The 18,456-nt window shown below is 42.2% G+C and overlaps 1 protein-coding gene across 1 annotated transcript in view; it reads left to right on the plus strand.

Annotated features, from left to right (window-relative positions):
* Window positions 1–11,855: 11,855 nt before the first annotated feature.
* The window catches only part of LOC126094766 (UDP-glucosyltransferase 2-like), a 148,079-nt gene continuing 141,478 nt past the window's right edge, over window positions 11,856–18,456 (plus strand). The window contains exon 1 of the mRNA XM_049909316.1: window positions 11,856–11,924. The gene's annotated coding sequence lies outside the window, so the exon portion shown is untranslated. The remainder of the gene's footprint in view (window positions 11,925–18,456) is intronic.

Below are 18,456 nucleotides of genomic sequence, written 5' to 3' on the forward strand. Positions count from 1 at the left end.
CAAAAAAATGGTTCAAATGGCTCTAAGCACTATGGGACTTAACATCTGAGGTCATCAGTCCTCTAGACTTAGAACTACTTAAACCTAACTAACCTAAGGACATCACACACAGCCATGCCCGAGGCAGGATTCGAATATGCGACCGTAGCAGCAGCGCGGTTCCGGACTGAAGCTCATAGAACCGCTCTGCCACAATGGACGGCTTTAAACGTGGGGTTTGAAACATAACAGTGTAATTGAAACTTATTTAAACACGTAAATTTTAACCATAAACAGTAATTTCTGAGACAGAGGTGTATGGAAACATGTACTTGTGAAAAAGTTACGAAGAAAATAAGTACGGAATCGTAATTACACTAATGTGTAGAAGTCTGTTAATTGGTAGGAACATTTTGTATGATATAAATCTTCTGTAATTCGTAAATATAACAAGTGTATTGTTAACATTTGACACCTAAGCGTTTATATATGCTACAGTTCATATAGACACTAGAATTCACTCATGTGTTTAATATATGAGAGTCAAGGTAATCATTGAAATGTGTCATTTATTTTAGGACGAGAGTTTTAATTGTTAATTAATCAAAATATGTTTCTAAAAAATGCCGAGGATTGTTCGGGATTGTTAAGAAAGTATAAACAGTTACAGCCATGTTGGCAATGTACTTTGAGTGTATTTAGACAGAAAGCATGTAGCTTGTTGACCTTGATTTATTTAATTATTGTAAGCATGTTACAACTTATTTCGGATTTGTCAAGATGCCTTCTTTTAGTTTCACATTGTAATAAATTTTTAGCTGAAACACAATACGAGATTGAATGTTAATTTTAACTTTTTCGAAGCTGGAATTTTTACAGCGACTGAGAATCTAGGACTTCTGCTGCGACAGTTTGCCAGCTACGCTGAGAAAATACAACCCATAGAATGTTATAGGTTATAGGCTGCGCACAAGCAACGGGACAGCATATCTGAGGTAGCGATGTATGGCGGATTTCCCCGTACGACCATTTCACGAGTGCACCGTGAATGTCAGAAGTCCGGTGAAACATCAAATTTCCAAGATCGCTGCGGCCGGAAAAAGATCCTGCAAGAATGGGACCAACGACGACTGAAGAGAATCGTTCAACGTGACGTAAGTGCAACTCTTCCGCAAATTGCTGCAGATTTCAATGCTGGACCCTCAGCAAGTGTCAGCGTGAGAACTATTCGAAGAAACATCATCGATATGGGCTTTTGGAGCCGAAGGCCCACCCATATACCCCTAATGACTGCACAACACAAAGCTTTACGCCTTGCCTAGACTCGTCAACACAGACATTGGACTACTGATGACTGGAAACATGTTTCACGGTGGAACGAGTCTCCTTTCAAATTGTATCAAGTGGAAAGACGCGTAGGGGTACGGAGAAAACCTCATGAACCCATGGATCCTGCATGTCAGCAAGGGGACTGTTCAAGCTGGTGGAGGCTATGTAATAGTGCGGGGCGTGTGCAATTGGACTGATATGGGCCTCCTGACGCGTCTGACTTCGATCACAAATTCGTAGCTGACTTCGATCAGAATTCGGTAGCTAAGGTAGAATATTCAAAATTTCTAGATGTATGGATTGATGAGGAGTTGAATTGTAAAAAAACACACATCTGCTGAAACGTTTGAGTTCAGCTACTTATGCTATTTGGGACATTGCAAATTTTGGCAATATACATCTCAGTAAATTAGCTTACCACGCCCATTTTCGTTCTCCGCTTTCGTATGGCATCATATTTTGGAGTAACTCATCACTGAGTAAAAGAGAGTTCATTGCACAAAAGCGTGTAATCAGAATAATTGCTGGAGCTCATCCAAGATCATCCTGCAGACACTTATTTAAAGAGCTAGAGATCTTCACTGTAGCCTCACAATATATATATTCACTTATGAAAATTGTCATTAACAATCCAAATGAATTCAAAAGTAATAGCAGTGTACATGGCCACAACACTAGGAGAAAGGAAGATGTTCACTACTCAAGGTTAAATATAACTTTGGCTCAGAAGAGGGTAAATTATGCTGCCACAAAAGTCTTTGGTCACTTGCCTAATAGCACCAAATGTCTGACAGATAGCCATATAGCATTTAAAAGGAAATTAAAAGAACTCGTTCTACTCATTAGATGAATTTTTGGATATGGTAAGTGGGTAATTTCCCCAAACCCCACAAAAAAATAATTAAAAATATTAAGTGTCATGTAATACTTTGTGAAATGTAATATCTTGTATGCACACTTTTTATTAACTCGACACGTTCCACATCATTACGAAGTGTCGTATGCATGATCTATGGAACAAGTACTAATCTAATCTCTAATCTAATCTAGATACGACTCAGGCAGGTGACACGTACTAAGCATCTTGTCTGATCACGTGCATCCATCATGTCCATTGTGCATTCCGACGAACTTCGGCAGTTCCAGCAGGACAATGCGACACCCCACACGCCGAGAATTGCTACATAGTGGCTCCATGAACTCTCTTCTGTGTCTAAACACTTCCACTGGACCCCAAACTCCCCAGACATGAACATTTTGAGCGTATGTGGAATACTTTGCAACGTGCTGTTCAGCAGATATCTCCACCCCTCGTACTCTTACGGATTTATGGACAGCTCTGCAGGATTCACGGCGTCAGTTCCTTCCAGCACTACTTCAGACATTAGTCGAGTCCATGCCACGTCGTGTTGTGGCACTTCTGCGTGCTCGTGGGACCCTACACGATATTAGGCAGGTGTAACAGTTTCTTCCTGCCCCCCCCCCCCTGAACCCTGGACCTTGCCGTTGGTGGGGAGGCTTGCGTGCCTCAGCGATACAGATAGCCGTGCTGTAGGTGCAACCACAACGGAGGGGTATCTGTTGAGAGGCCAGACAAACGTGTGGTTCCTGAAGAGGGGCAGCAGCCTTTTCAGTAGTTGCAGGGGCAACAGTCTGGATGATTAACTGATCTGGTCTTGTAACACTAACCAAAACAGCCTTTCTGTTGTGGTACTGCGAACGGCTGAAAGCAAGGGTAAACTACAGCCGTAATTTTTACCGAAGGCATGCAGCTTTACTGTATGGTTAAATGATGATGGCGTCCTCTTGGGTAAAACATTCCGGAGGTAAAGTAGTCCCCCCATTCGGATCTCCCAGCGGAGACGTCATTATCAGGAGAAAGAAAACTGGCGTTCTACGGATCGGATCGGAGCGTGGAATGTCAGGTCCCTTAATTGGGCAGGTAGGTTAGAAAATTTAAAAAGGGAAATGGATAGGTTAAAGTTAGATATAGTGGGAATTAGTGAAGTTCGGTGGCAGGAGGAACAAGACTTTTGGTCAGGTGAATACAGGGTTATAAATACAAAATCAAATAGGGGTAATGCAGGAGTAGGTTTAATAATGAATTAAAAAATAGGAGTGCGGGTAAGCTACTACAAACAGCATAGTGAACACATTATTGTGGCCAAGATAGACACGATGCCCACACCTACTACAGTAGTACAAGTTTATATGCCAACTAGCTCTGCAGATGACGAAGAAATTGATGAAATGTATGATGAGATAAAAGAAATCATTCAGATAGTGAAACGAGACGAAAATTTAATACTCATGGTTGACTGGGATTCGATAATAGGGAAAGGAAGAGAAGGAAACGTAGTAGGTGAATATGGATTGGGGGTAAGAAATGAAAGAGGAAGCCCCCTGGTAGAATTTTGCACAGAGCATAACTTAATCAAGAATCATGAAAGAAGGTTGTATACATGGAAGAAGCCTGGAGATACTAGAAGGTATCGGATAGATTGTACAGAGGTGTCCAAAAAAATGTATCCACTGTTTAAAAGTCCGTAACTTGCAAACTAATTGACGAAAGTGTAGCTTAAAGTCCAACTTAAAGATATCACTGTAGGAGTTCGAAATAGTCACCATTAACATCCACACACAAACGATTCCGCCGAACTGCAGCACGAACTACTGACTGCAACGTGTTCAGTTGGATATTTGCACATGAATGTACGATGGATTCTCGAAGTTCATCCAATGTGCGTGTCTCTTGTCGATAAACGACGTCCTTTAGTGCTCCCCACAGGTAAAAGTCCAGAGGAGTTAGGTCTGGGGAACGTGGTGGATACTTCACAGCACTACAGCCTATCCATCTTCCTGGTAGATATTCGTCGAGATACGCGCTACCACGTTTTTGGTAGTGGGCTGGGGCACCATCTTGTTGAAAGTAAACTCTTCCGTCTCCATACAAGTCTCGGATGGCAGGTCAAATGGATATCTGAAGCTTCTGAAGGTACACATCACCGATAACTGTGCCGTCAAAGAAGAATGGCCCAATCAAGCCAAGGTAAGACAACCCACACCAGATGTTTACTCCTGGCAAATTCAGGGCTTTGTCTACATGGACTTTCGGATTTTCGGCGACCCAGTAGATGCAATTGTGGCGATTTACTGTGCTATTGAGTTTGAACTGTGACTCATCAGACCACACAATCATCTCTGTAAACTCTTCATCGTTGCGCACCATGTTAGTAAACCACTCGCAGCACTCTATTCCACGATCTGGATCGTCCTCATTCATTGCGTGTAGCAATCGTGGGATGTAGCACTTCCACTTTGTTGTCTTCAAAATTCGCCGAACACTTGAGCGACTCACTCCCGTATCACGGGCACACTGTCTCACAGACTTCTGTGGTGAGCGAGTGAATTGTTGTAACACTCGACGGGAGTTAGCTGCACTTGTTACTGTTACAGGTCGTTCAGATCGTTGTTTGTGTACATCTTTAACACAGCCTTCGGCTTCGGAATCGTCTCGAATTTTTCGTACTTAAAATACCACTTCAAAACTGACTTCCTTTCATCGAATGTAAGCCTTGCGCCAGCCATTTTTACTCGAGTAACTAGGTGCAACTAAGAATAAAACACTGACTATCTGACGACTGTTATCTGACAAAACAAAACAACGCAATACAACGAGTGAGTGGCGATTGCCGGAACTACAAACTATTACACTACCAAAGATGAGACAACTCCGTCAAACAGTTTGCCAGTTATGGGCTTTTAAACAGTGGATACATTTCTTGGGCCCCTCTGTATAATGGTAAGACAGAAATTTAAGAATCTGGTTTTTAATTGTAAGACATTTCCAGTGGCAGTTGTGGACTCTGACCACAATCTATTGGCTATGAACTGTAGATTAAAACTGAAGAAACTGCTGAAAGGTGGGAATTTAAGGAGATAGGACCTGGATAAATTGACTAAACCAGAGGTTGTACAGAGTTTCAGGGAGATCATAAGGGACAAATTGACAGGAATGGGGAAAAGAAATACAGTAGAAGAAGAATGGGTAGCTTTGAGGGATGAAATAGTGAAGGCAGTAGAGGATCCAGTAGATAAAAAGATAAGGGCTAGTAGAAATCCTTGGGTAACAGAAGAAGTATTGAATTTAGTTGATGAAAGGAGAAAATATAAAAATGCAGTAAATGAAGCAGACAAAAAGGAATACAAACGTCTCAAAAATGAGATCGACAGGAAGTGCAAAATGGCTAAGCAGGGATGGCTAGAGGACAAATGTAAGGATGTAGAGGCTTATCTCACTAGGGATAAGATAGATACTGCCTACAGGAAAATTAAAGAGACCTTTGGAGAAAAGAGAACCATTTGTATGCATATAAAGAGCTCAGATGGAAAACCAGTTCTAAGCAAAGAAGGGAAAGCCGAAAGGTGGAAGAAGTATATAGAGGGTCTATACAAGGGCGATGTTCTTGAGGTCAATATTATGGAAATGGAAGAGGATGTAGATGAAGATGAAATGAGGGAAGAGTTTGACAGAGCACTGAAAGACCTAAGTCGAAACAAGGTCCCATGAGTAGACAACATTCCATTAGAAATACTGACAGCCTTGGGAGAGCCAGTGATGACAAAACTCTACCATCTGGTTAGCAAGATGTATGAGACAGGCGAAATACCCTCAGACGTCAAGAAGAATATAATAATTCCAATCCCAAAGAAAGCAGACGTTGACAGATGTGAAAATTAGCCTACTATCAGCTTAATAAGTCACGGCTGCAAAATACTGACGCGAATTCTTTACAGACGAATGGAAAAACTGGTAGAAGCCGACCTCGGTGAAGATCAGATTGAATTCCGTAGAAATATTGGAACACCTGAGGCAATACTGACCCTACGACTTATCTTAGAATATAGATTAAGGAATGACAAACCTACGTTACTAGCATTTGTAGTTTTAGAGAAAGCTTTTGACAATGTTGACTGGAATATTCTCTTTCAAATTCTGAAGGTGGCAGCGGTAAAATACAGGGAGCGAAAGACTATTTTCAATTTGTACAGAAACCAGATGGCAGTTATAAGAGTCAAGGGACATGAAAGGGAAGCAGTGGTTGGGAAGGGAGTGAGACAGGATTGTAGCCTCTCCCCGAAATTATTCAATCTGTGTATTGTGCAAGCAGTAATGGAAACAAAAAAAAAATTCGGAGTAGGTATTAAAATCAGTGGAGAAGAAATAAAAACTTTGAGGTTTGATGATGACAATGTAATTCTGTCAGAGACAGCAAAGGACTTGGACGAGCAGTTGAACGGAATGGACAGTGTCTTGAAAGGAGGATGTAAGATGAACATCAACAAAAGCAAAACGAGGATAATGGAATGTTGCCGAATTAAGTCGGGTGATGCTGAGTAAATTAGATTAGGAAATGAGACAATTAAAGTATTAAAGGAGCTTTGCTGTTTGGAGAGCAAAATAATTGATGGTAGTCGAAGTAGAGAGAATATAAAATGTAGGCTGGCAATTGCAAGGAAATCGTTTCTGAAGAAGAGAAATTTGTTAACATCGAGTATAGATTTAAGTGTCAGGAAGTCATTTCTGAAAGTATTTGTATGGTGTGTACCCATGTATGGAAGTGAAACGTGGAAAATAAATAGTTTGGACAAGAAGAGAATAGAAGCTTTCGAAATGTGGTGCTACAGAATAATGCTGAAGATTAGATGGGTAGATCACATAACTAATGAGGAGGTATTGAATAGGATTCGGGAGGAGTTTGTGGCACAACTTGACTAGAAGAAGGGGTCGGTTGGTAGGACATGTTCTGAGGCATCGAGGGATAACCAATTTAATATTGGAGGGCAGCGTGGAAGGTAAAATCGTAGAGGGAGACCGAGAGATGAATACACTAAGCAGATTCAGAAGGTTGTAGGTTGCGGTAGGTACTGGGAGATGAAGAAGCTTGTACAGGATAGAGTAGCATGGAAAGCTGCATCAAACCAGTCTCAGGACTGAAGGCCACAACAACAACAACATCAGTTTCTTTTACACTTAAATGTATTCAGAAGATATGACGTCATAAACATTGACATGCCTGAAAAACTTAGATTTTGCTTAAAAAGGAACTATAATTAACCACACTACCCTCATGCTGAATTGACAATGAGAGGACTTCCAACGAACTTTGGACATAATTCCAAATTTTTTCTTACCTTTTCTCTTTTACGTAGTTACGTCAAACATTTAACACAGTAACTCCTTCGTAATGCAATCAAAAGTTTGAAACTGCTTTTTACATGGAGTTCCACTCTTTAAAGAATCGCGGGCTTACTGTTGACCGCACACCGGCAAGAACCGTGACACAACTCTAAATTGCAATACTTGAGAAAACTCGACTCAAGGGAATTTAAAAAAAACTAAACTCCGTCCGTACAGGCCATGGAGGCCTACCGGTACCGACCGGCCGCCGTGTCATCCTCAACCCACAGGCGTCACTGGATGCGGATATGGAGGGGCATGTGGTCAGCACACCGGTCTCCCGGCCGTATGTCAGTTTCCGAGAGCGGAGCCGTTACTTCTCAATCAAGTAGCTCCTCAGTTATCCTCACAAGGACTGACCATGCGTGCACCCCGTTTGCCAACAGCGCTTGGCAGACCGGATGGTCACCCATCCAAGTGCTAGCCCAGCCTGAGAGAACTTAACTTCGGTGATCTAACGGGGACCACTCTTACCACAGCGGCAAGGCCATTGGATAAAGGAATTAAGTCTATTAAACGTATATTGAAGTAGTATAAGCTATCTTTAAATTTGAAGTAAGTACTGTTGACAGTAAATTCCATTATATTTTTCGTGCACGTTGGGGCAGTACACAGGTATTTTTGATTGCCAAACTGAAAAGTGCCCTTCCGATGTGTGTCACTATTCTTGGCGGGGTGCGATATGTCTCAAAGTCTGTGTCTTGCTTGAATTTGAGTCCATTCATCACAAAATCTAGATGATTCTTCCTCATTCTTTCTTCCCTAATACCTTTTCTACCAATATGGTGGTCAAGAAATCGTTGTGACGTAGCGTGTGGACAAAGAATTTTATTTTCCTCTTTTATGTGGCAATTATCAACTCTCTTGTTTCATCTAAGTCCTACATAACAACCTCTTTCGATTTTTTGCCTCTCTGGCTTATTTTGAGCATCCTTCTCCACATCCACATTTCCATCGCTTCCTGACGTTGTACATCGTGTTTCATTAGGACCCATGTTTCCCAACTATAAACTGCATTGATGATTTCTTTTCTAGTTCTCAAACTTTGTGCCTACTTGTAAAAATTGTTTCTTGCTACTGAAGGAATGTTTAGCGAGGTCAATTCTCCTTCTGATTTTGTGGTGCACATTTTGTCTTGAGTGATAATGCTGCGTAAGCAGCAGAAGTGACTGCTTTTTTCCATTGTTATATCATCTGTCTTGACGTTTGTGTCTCTTTATTGGATTTTTTTGTCGATTATTACTTTCGTTTTTCAAGTGTTCATATTCAATTTTCCTCCCTTTAGTGCTGCTGGTTAATTTCTAAACAATTTCCACTTGTAAGGCTTAAGATGGCTATTTTTTGATGATGTTATTGGATGTGTTAATATTCGTAAATGGAGATGATATATTTGAAGAATTATGGCCGGAGAAGCAGTTGTCAGGCAATAGTATCTCTGTCTGCGATGGCAGCACTGTGGATTCGTAGAATCTTTGACAGCCAGTAGTGGATAGCTGCGGTGTGCAGCAGGCAGATTTTGTTTTTGTTGAATGTACAGTCTAATACATGGACGCATTTTTGGAACTATTGAGTTTCAGATTTATTACGAGGAGGAATGATGACGCAGAACAATCGTTGCATAGCATACGGACATAAAAAGGTTTTGAAATGAAGAGCAAGGTATTATTTGATGTGGTCAAAAGTGCATTTTTATTTTTGTAGTCTTGCGTTGTTGGTACACTTCACCCTCGTCACAGTTGAATTTTTGATAATTATTCTACTGATTGATCTTCTGACTTAATTTACTGTACCGTGGAAGTTATTAGATTAAATGATTTTTCATATTATAGTCTATAATTGTTTTCTTAAATAAGAACGTAACGATTGACTCATGTTTTTCACTGGCATTCTGTGTCAAGATTATGAACCCAATTTCCCTGGGCCAACTGTAGTTAGTATTTAGCAGTATTTTTTAACCTGTTGCGGAGTCTTGCTGTGTTGTTGCTTCTGTCAGTACCTGATTTTGCAGGTGAGATTCACAATATGTACACTATGTGATCAAAATTATCCGGACACCTCTAAAAACATACTTTTTCACATTAGGTGGATAGTGCTGGGCACCTACTGCCAGGTAGTCCATATCAGCGACCTCAGTAGTGATTAGACATCGTGAGAGAGCAGAAAGGAGCGCTCCGCGGAACGCACGGACTTCCACGTGGTCAGGTGTTTGGGTGTCACTTGTGTCACTTGTGTCATACGTCTGTACGCGATTTCCACACTCCTAAGCACTCCTTGGTCCACTGTTTCCGATGTGATAGTGAAGTGGAAGTGTGAAGGGACACGTAGAGCACAAAAGCGTACAGGCCGCCCTCGTCTGTTGACTGACAGAGACCGCCGGGCGACAGTTGAAGACGGTAGTAATATATAATACGCAGACATCTATCCAGACCATCACACAGGAATTCCAAACTGTATCAGGATCCACTGCAAGTACTATGACAGTCAGGCGGGAAGTCAGAAAACTTGGATTTCATGGTCGAGCGGCTTTTCATAAGTCACACATCACGCCGGTGAATGCCAAACGATGCCTCGCTTGATATAAGGAGCGTAAACATTGGACAATTGAACAGTGGAAAAACGTTGTGTTGAGTGATGAATCACGGTACACAACGTGGCGGTCCGATGGCAGGATGTGGGTATGGCGAATTACCGGTGGACGTCATCTACCTGCGTGTGTAGTGCCAACAGTAAAATTCGGAGGCGGTAGTGTTATGGTGTGGTCGTGTTTTTCATGGAGGGGGATTGCAACCCTTGTTGTTTTGCATGGCACTATCACAGCACTGGCCTACATTGATGTTTTAAGCATATTCTTGCTTCCCACTGTTGAAGAGCAATTCCGGGATGGCGACTGAACCTTTCAACACGATCGATCACCTGTTCGTAATGCGTGGCCTGTGGAACACCTTTGCAATGTTTTGGAACGCCGACTTCGTCGCAGGCCTCACCGACCAACCTCGATACCTCTTCTCAGTGCAGTACTCCGTGAATAACGGGCTGCCATTCCCCAAGAAACCTTACAGCACCTGATTGAAAGTATGCCTCCGAGAATGGAAGCTGTGATCAAGACTAAGGGTGGGCCAACACCATATTGACTTCCAGCATTACCGATGGAGATCGCCACGATCTTGTAAGTCATTTTCAACCAGGTGTCCCGATACTTTTGATCATGTAGTGTAGTTGTTTCGTTTCCTTTGCGAAATGTAGGTTCTGTCAGTTTCTTTATTTTACCAGGGCCATATGTCAGCGAAGAAATTTTCGGTGTTTCAGGTTACGTTCCTATACAGGTTGAAATTACAGTTTTTTATATATAGTTATGATTTTTCGAACAGCTCGCACTGATAAAGTCTACTGAGCGTGAAATTATTGGTTTGCTTATTTATTTGCTTGTGAATGAGATCGGTTTTCAAGCACACACGATTCTTTTGAATTTCATGTAAGTGATGTAGCTTTGAGCTCAGGAGTGCATTTAGGCTGTCGGTTCAAATTTCCAGATTTGTATTTACGATAACATACAAACAAGTGAAGGCTACTCACTTACAAGGACTCACCACAGTTTCAGCCTAGAAGTTTGTGGATTCTAATTACAGCTCTGCCTCATCGGGAAAAAGCTACTGATAAACATTTCTTCCACCACCAGGAGTCGAACCGTTTAACTCAGGATAGATGGCCACGCAACTAACGTAAGTTAGCTACCCAACCCATGGAGACATAGCAGTAATAACATGATGTAGCGTCTGACTTGAAATACTTCAGGCGACAAGGTCAGTGCTGAACGGATGTCTCCACTCCCAGAGAGTGTAGCACGGCAATGCAGGCTGTTTGACAACCCTAGATTGATGGCAGGTTGGCGGCGAATTCTCTTGGTGTTATCTCTCGCTTAAGATACGTACGCCAACGTGACTTTGCTGGAGAGCGTCTTTATGGGAAGAAAATCATTGCACAATTGTGTTCTGTGTCTGATAAGGAAGTCATGCGTTAGACTACCAGATGGAGTTCTACATCGCTAATGACCTTGTCGTCGATGGAATGTTAAATCCTAGCCTTCCATCCCTTTTTTTTCTTTTACTAAATAATTTGTTGCAGATGTGGAAGGCCACATGTAGCTAAGGCGTACGGCCGTCTCGCTAAAACCTGTCACTGACAAAAGTTTCCCGTCAGTGTAGTGGCATTGGCGCAGTGACTATTGCACAACATCGCGGAGCAGCGCCAGAGGCTGAGATTATGTAATCTTCACGTGGTAGCAGCTTCCACTCTTTATTGGAGCCCGCGAGAGCGTGTTAGCCGACTGCTAGGACCACATTCGGCCGGTTAGCGCGGAAGATACTTCTACGAACAGGTAGGTCGTAGCTTTATCGCGAGAGAGTGTGCTCGTATTTTTGGCCAATCTTTGTATTTCGTATGGAAGGCAGTTTAAGTGGTACGGCTGACTTGCCGCCGAAACTGGTGTTAACAACCTACGGTTTTTCAAGTATACCTGGAGATAACTAGTTGTAATTATTTTACTGCACCGCATACTTAGAACTGTCGAATGCAGAGGGAAAACACTGTGGCTTTAGCGGCTACTACATAGCTTTGATTAGTTTAGTTGCCAGTATATCTACGGGAAATTACATCGGTTTTTATTTCTTGTCGCGATGGCTGTTTCGCCGCTGCTTTTCGGTCATGCCAGATGTGAGCCTTATAAGAAATTGTGGGAATAGAACCGCCAACTCTTCTTTGCCGCTGCTTCGCACAGTTCTCATCCAGCTACAGAAAGAGACAATTAGAATACTCAGCACGGGATAAGTATCGGTGGACAAACAAGACCTGTCAAGGCTTGATGAAAAAGCATTCGGTTTTAATCGTCATGGAGACTGTAGTAGACTAAGGAACACGCTGCATGTGGACTTAAATGCATCAGTCGCAAAGAAAAGCTGCCACTTTCTGCGTTAGAAGAGAGGGAAAACATTACGAACTTTCAATATCGAAGATATATGCTCTCCAGGAGTTGGTACGTATTCAAGCTATACGGCGCGCACTACAGTGCAAAATGAAGTCATGGAATGATTTCAACATTCATCTGCTCGAATACTGTCCCTAAGCTTACGCTTTACCCAAGTAAATTTAGCTTTCAAAACGCATGTTTTTCAACATTTGTTAGGGCCTACATGTTACTATGTATCACCTTTTTCTACGCCGAAGAACATTAGAAATTAGAAGGCGTGGAACATCATTTAACAAGACAGGGTGTGATATAGATAGCGTCAAAGTTGAATAAGTATTTTTAGTATATGTCTTATCTCTGCACTTTGAGCAATATTATTACTGGATGTTTTTTGCTATTTATTTTTGTTGATATTCTAGGGCATTTATTTAATCGATCTGACCTTTCTTTCACTTTTGGATTTTGAATTTTCATTGATAACCTATTATTGTTAAGTGAACGAAATTATTTTTGTGACTATTTTCTAACTTCTGTTCCTAACTAGTTGGATGCGCAGAACTTAATGATATGGTAATGTAATCGTAGACCGCTAAATCAAAAAGGCGCATCAAAGTTCAGAAACTATTTATAGGATACTGATGAAATACTCTTACTTTTCAGGCATAAAATAATTTACTTCCAAAATATTGACAGGATAAGCAATGAACGTGTGAGACACAATAATTTTTGTATATTTCCTGCTAAATTTTTCAAAAATCGCAGTTTCAGAATGTTGCTCCCTCTTGGTAAAATTTCTGCTGACGACCATGTGCAGTACGCAAGTTCTGCACCACCGGGAAGAGGACATCACACTATGCTAGCCAGGCATTCATTGGATCTGCAAACGCAATACGTGTTCCGTGCTCATTTTTAAATCACTGTCTTTGCTGCGCAATTTTCTGTGCATATCGTACGTATTTGTTACTGGATAACGGGTAATTCACGCTAATCAAAGTATCGTTTCGTTACTACTTGAAATGTTTCGTTAATCGCATGTTTTCTCACCCGGAAGCAGTTCGTGCCCTATTCGGGCCGACTCGTGTAGTTTGCGCATTCTTCCAAATCGTTATTCTCAGCGGACTCAGAGCAAAGGAAACGCTCACTCGTCCCTCTACTTCCCCGCATGCTCTGTACCGACTCGGTAGTTCCGTATTGCATCAGTTTCTTATTCTCAGCGGAATAAGTCAATGGCACAGAGCACGTAATACGTTTGTCAGTCGCCACTTTTTCTTTCCCGTGCGCAATTTGTGTCCGACTCGGGCAGAATTTGCAGTATTCGTATTGACGTGTCTCTAACAACATGAATTCCGAAAACGTCGATCATGTTATATACAACTCACACTTTTCTCCCATAAATCCTAAAAGCTGTGGATCATGGTAGTAAGATAACTATATGAGGAGGTGCCGAAAAGTAATGCTTCTGAATTTCTTACTCAAACTCTTAAAGCTTTTTAAATGGAACAGACTATTAATGTTCTACATCTCTGTTCTTCATGTCTACATATCTATTTCTCAACGTAGTTACCCACGCGATGAACACATTACTCCAAACGAGAGACCGATTTGTTGACACTATCACTGTACAAAGTCTGTCTTCTTTGGCGGAGTAACAACCTCGCCTCTCATCACTAACGAAGTGATGTCCCGTAAGGTGGTCTTTAAGTTTTCGGAACAAATGAAAATCGAGTGTGGCCAAGCTGGTGCTGTATGCAGGATGTCTGATGACAGTGAACCAAAGGCATCGGATTGTTGCAGATGTTAAAGCGTTCGTGCCTGGTCCAGCATTGCCATATTAAAGGAGAGGGTGTTCCATACGTGGACAAACTCTTCGAACTCGATTACACTACTCTGTTTCTCACGCAGTGCCATAGTTATACACCGTCATGTTACATGCTATAATTCGGAGTCCTCTAACGGCAGAGGGTTGCAAATATCTAAGCATGAAGAATATACAATGAAGCGCCAAAGAAACTGGTACAGGCATGCATATTCAAATACAGAGACACGTAAACAGGCAGAATACAGCGCTGCGGTCGGCAACACCTATGTAAGACAAGTCTGGCGCAGCTGTTAGATCGATCACAGCTGCCACAATGGCAGTTTACCAATATTTAAGTGAGCTTGAACGTGGCGTTCTAGTCGGCGCACGAGCAATGAGACATAGCATCTCTGAGGTAGCGATGAAGTGGACATTTTCCCGTACGACCATTTCACGAGTGTACCCTGAATATCAGGAATCCGGTTAAACAACAAATCTCCGACATCGCTGTGGCCGGAAAAAGATCCTGCAAGAACGGGACCAACGACGACTGAAGAGAATCGTTCAACTTGACAGAAGTACAACCCTTCCGCAATTTGCTACAGTTTTCAATGTGGGACCATCAACAAGTGTCAGCGTGCGAAACGTTCAACGAAACATCATCGATATGGTCTTTCACAGCCGAAGGCCAACTCGTGTACCCTTGATGACTGCACGATACAAAGCTTTACGCCTCGCCTGGGCTCGTCAGCACCGATGGAGGACTGTTGAAGACTGCAAACATGTTGTCTGGTCGGACGAGTCTCGATTCAAATTGTATCGGGCGCATGGACGTGTGCAGGTATGGAAACAACCTCATGAATCCACGGATCCTGCATGTGAGCAAGGGGGCTGTTCAAGCTGGTGGAGGCTCTGTAATGGTGTGGGACTGGAGTGATATGGGACCCCTGATGCGTCTAGATACGACCCTGACAGGTGCCACGTGCGTAAGCATCCTGTCTGACCACCTGCATCCAGTCATGTTCATTGTGAATTCCGATGGACTAGGGCAATTCCAGCAGGACAGAGTGACACCCCACAAATCCAGAACTGCTACAGAATGGCTCCAGGATTACTCTTCTGAGCTTAAACACTACTGCTGGCCACTGACCATTACCAAGTATCTTGGGATGCTTTGCAACGTGCTGTTCAGAAGAGATCTCCACCCTCTCCTACTCTTACGGATTTATGGACAGCCCTGCAGGATTCATGGAGTGAATTCCCTCCAGAACTACTTCAGACATTAGTCGAGTCCATGCTACGTCGTGTTGCGGCACCTCTGCGTGCTCCTGACAGCCGTACAAAAAATGGCTCTGAGCACTATGGGACTTAACATCTATGGTCATCAGTCCCCTAGAACTTAGAACTACTTAAACCTAACTAACCTAAGGACATCACGCAACAGCCCTATACCATATTAGGTGTATCAGTTTGTTTGGCTCTTCATTGTAGATGTGGAATGTTAATACAGTTGTTTCATTTAAAAAGACTTCAGAGTAATCACATAAAAATTCGGATGCATTACTTTTGAGCGAGCCTTGGCAGTTTTTCTCTATTTCCGAAAAGCATTTGTCTCTGTACCACACCCATGTTTGTTATCGAAAGCACGATCTTATCGGTTATCAAGTGAAATTTGTGACTCGACTGAGTATTTCTTGATAGGGAGGGCGCAAGATGTTCTCTTGAATGCAGAGCCATCGACAGGTTTAGAAATAATGTTGGCTGTGCCGCAGGGAGGTGTTTTGGGACCCTTGATCTCATGTTGTGTGTTAATGGCCTTGCAGACCCGTGGGAGAGTGTCTCACAGATGCTAAAGAAATTGAACTTACAGTCACCTGAAGATAGACGCAAACTATCCAGAGGAAGCCTATTAAATAGAAACCGCACGCCTTTTGCAGATGATGACGTTATCTATAGCGACCTACTGTCTGAAAAGAGCTGAAAAATGTTTAGTCGGAGATTGATAAGATTTCAAAGTGGTCCAAAGATTGGCAACTTTCTTCAAATCTTCAGAAATACAGAACTGTACACTTCAAAAAGCGAGAAAACATATTATCCTACGACTCCGGTATCAACGATTCACAGTTGAAATCGACCAACTCGCACAGGTAGCTGGGTGTAACACTTTGTACAGATATGAAATAGAACCATCACGCAGGCTCAGCACAGATAATGCAGGTGGCACACTCCAGTTTGTTGGCAGAATACTAGGGAAATGCAACGAGTCTACAAAAGAGGTTCCTTACGAATCGCTCGTGCGACCCATCCTAAAATATTGCTGCAGTGTGTGGAACCTCTATCAAATAGGTCTATCAAGGGATATTGAACGTATACAGGGAAGTGCTGCACGAATAGTCACAGGTTTGTTTGATCCGTAAGAGAGTGCCACGGAGATACCGAATAAACGGAACTTGCAGAAACTTGAAGATAGATGCCTACTCTGCAGAGAAAGTCTACCTGAAGAATTCAAGAACCAGCTTTAAACGCATCGCTCCCGCAGGGCTCGTGAGGACAAGATTAGATTAATTACTGCACGCAGATATTTAGACAATCTTCCTTCCGCGCTCATACGTCAATGGAACGGGAAGAAGCCCTAATATCGGTACAAGGGGAACTGCCCTCTGCCACGCAATTCGCAGTAGTTTGCAGAGTATGGATGTATATGCACGTGTAGATCCTCCAGTTTCTTGCTCCCAAATGGATTTCGTAGATAGCGTTAGTGACTTGAGTGGGAACTGTGTCTCATTAGTTTGACCTAACGGCACCCTGTTTTATTTTTTATTTTTTACGAATGCATAAGATCAAATTTGGATTTGAGGTAAGTGGAGAGATTGTCTATTTTACAATAATTCGTTGTATTATTCGTATGAGTCCATATGGTAGCTGTTCAGTAATGCAATGTTGCAGTAATGCATTCGTCGTGGAGCGGAAAAGAAGAAAACGCTTTTTTCAAAGAAGGGCCAGGAAACGAAGCAAACTGGGATTTATGTCGACAGTTACATCCAGTCAGAGGATAGTCCACAATAAATCTGAATAAAACATTTGATAACGAAACACCGATATACCGGTGACAGTGTATTTCAATCTGAACTGCAACATCTTCCACAAGTTTCTATACTACCACTTCCATGGTTACGTCGTCGAGTCAACAATGTAAAATTGTACAGGAAACAGATACAAGCCCGCGTGTTGTGCAATGAGGAATCCCTTCCAAAAATGTCAGTACAGATAAACTTTTGAGGCTTCGTAAAAATACGTAGAATGTGGTACGGAAAAAAAACGACATAGTCCTGAAATTTACTGTAAAACAGCGCTTCACAACATACGTGCTCGCGGAGCAAGCTGTGAGCAGCAAAGCGCGAGCACGGAGCAGCGCGAGCACGCTACCCCCACTACCGGACCAGAGCGGAGAGTGAGGAAAGTCACGTGGGGCACACAACAGCTGCCGCCAGTCAATGTAAATCCGCGGCCACCTGCAGGGATATCACTCACGAATTATTACTGCGACAAATCAAACAAATAAAGTAGAATGTACACATGCCACATAATTTTATTAGCTTAGTGTATGCCTCTACATTCGCATTAATTTGTGAACTGTTACACAATAAAAGGTGTCACTGAAGTGTGGGATTCTCGGTTATCTTATAATTTTTGCCGTTTACAATTGCGTCTATGTTCGGCGTAATTGTTCTTGTGCATTTTAGGCGCAGCGTGCAGTTTAAATTTCGATCAGACAATGCGTTTCTCAGGGGCGTCTTGTTACATTTCATTGCAGAGAAAAGTTGTTCACAAACATACGTGGAACCGAACATTGATATTATTGTAGCCGCCAGTTTGTGCAAACGAGGAAATCTATCGTGAGGGAAGTGTCTGTAGAATTCCAAAATGTTTTTCTTGTTCTGAAATTTGTCTCTGTATTCTCTGTCACAATGCAGGTCAATAATTTCTTGCTACAGCTCAGGACGAATCTCTTAAATATTCGCTGAATATGGAGAGAACAGATCAAAATCACTGTCTAGTGCTGTCAGATCTTGAAAGCGCTGATCAACTAAACTATGTGAATAACGTTCACAGTCTTTGTGAACATCTTGCATGAATGATAATTTA

The sequence above is a fragment of the Schistocerca cancellata genome, chromosome 8, assembly GCF_023864275.1.
Source record: "Schistocerca cancellata isolate TAMUIC-IGC-003103 chromosome 8, iqSchCanc2.1, whole genome shotgun sequence".
In the NCBI taxonomy this organism is placed as follows: Eukaryota; Metazoa; Arthropoda; class Insecta; order Orthoptera; family Acrididae; genus Schistocerca; species Schistocerca cancellata.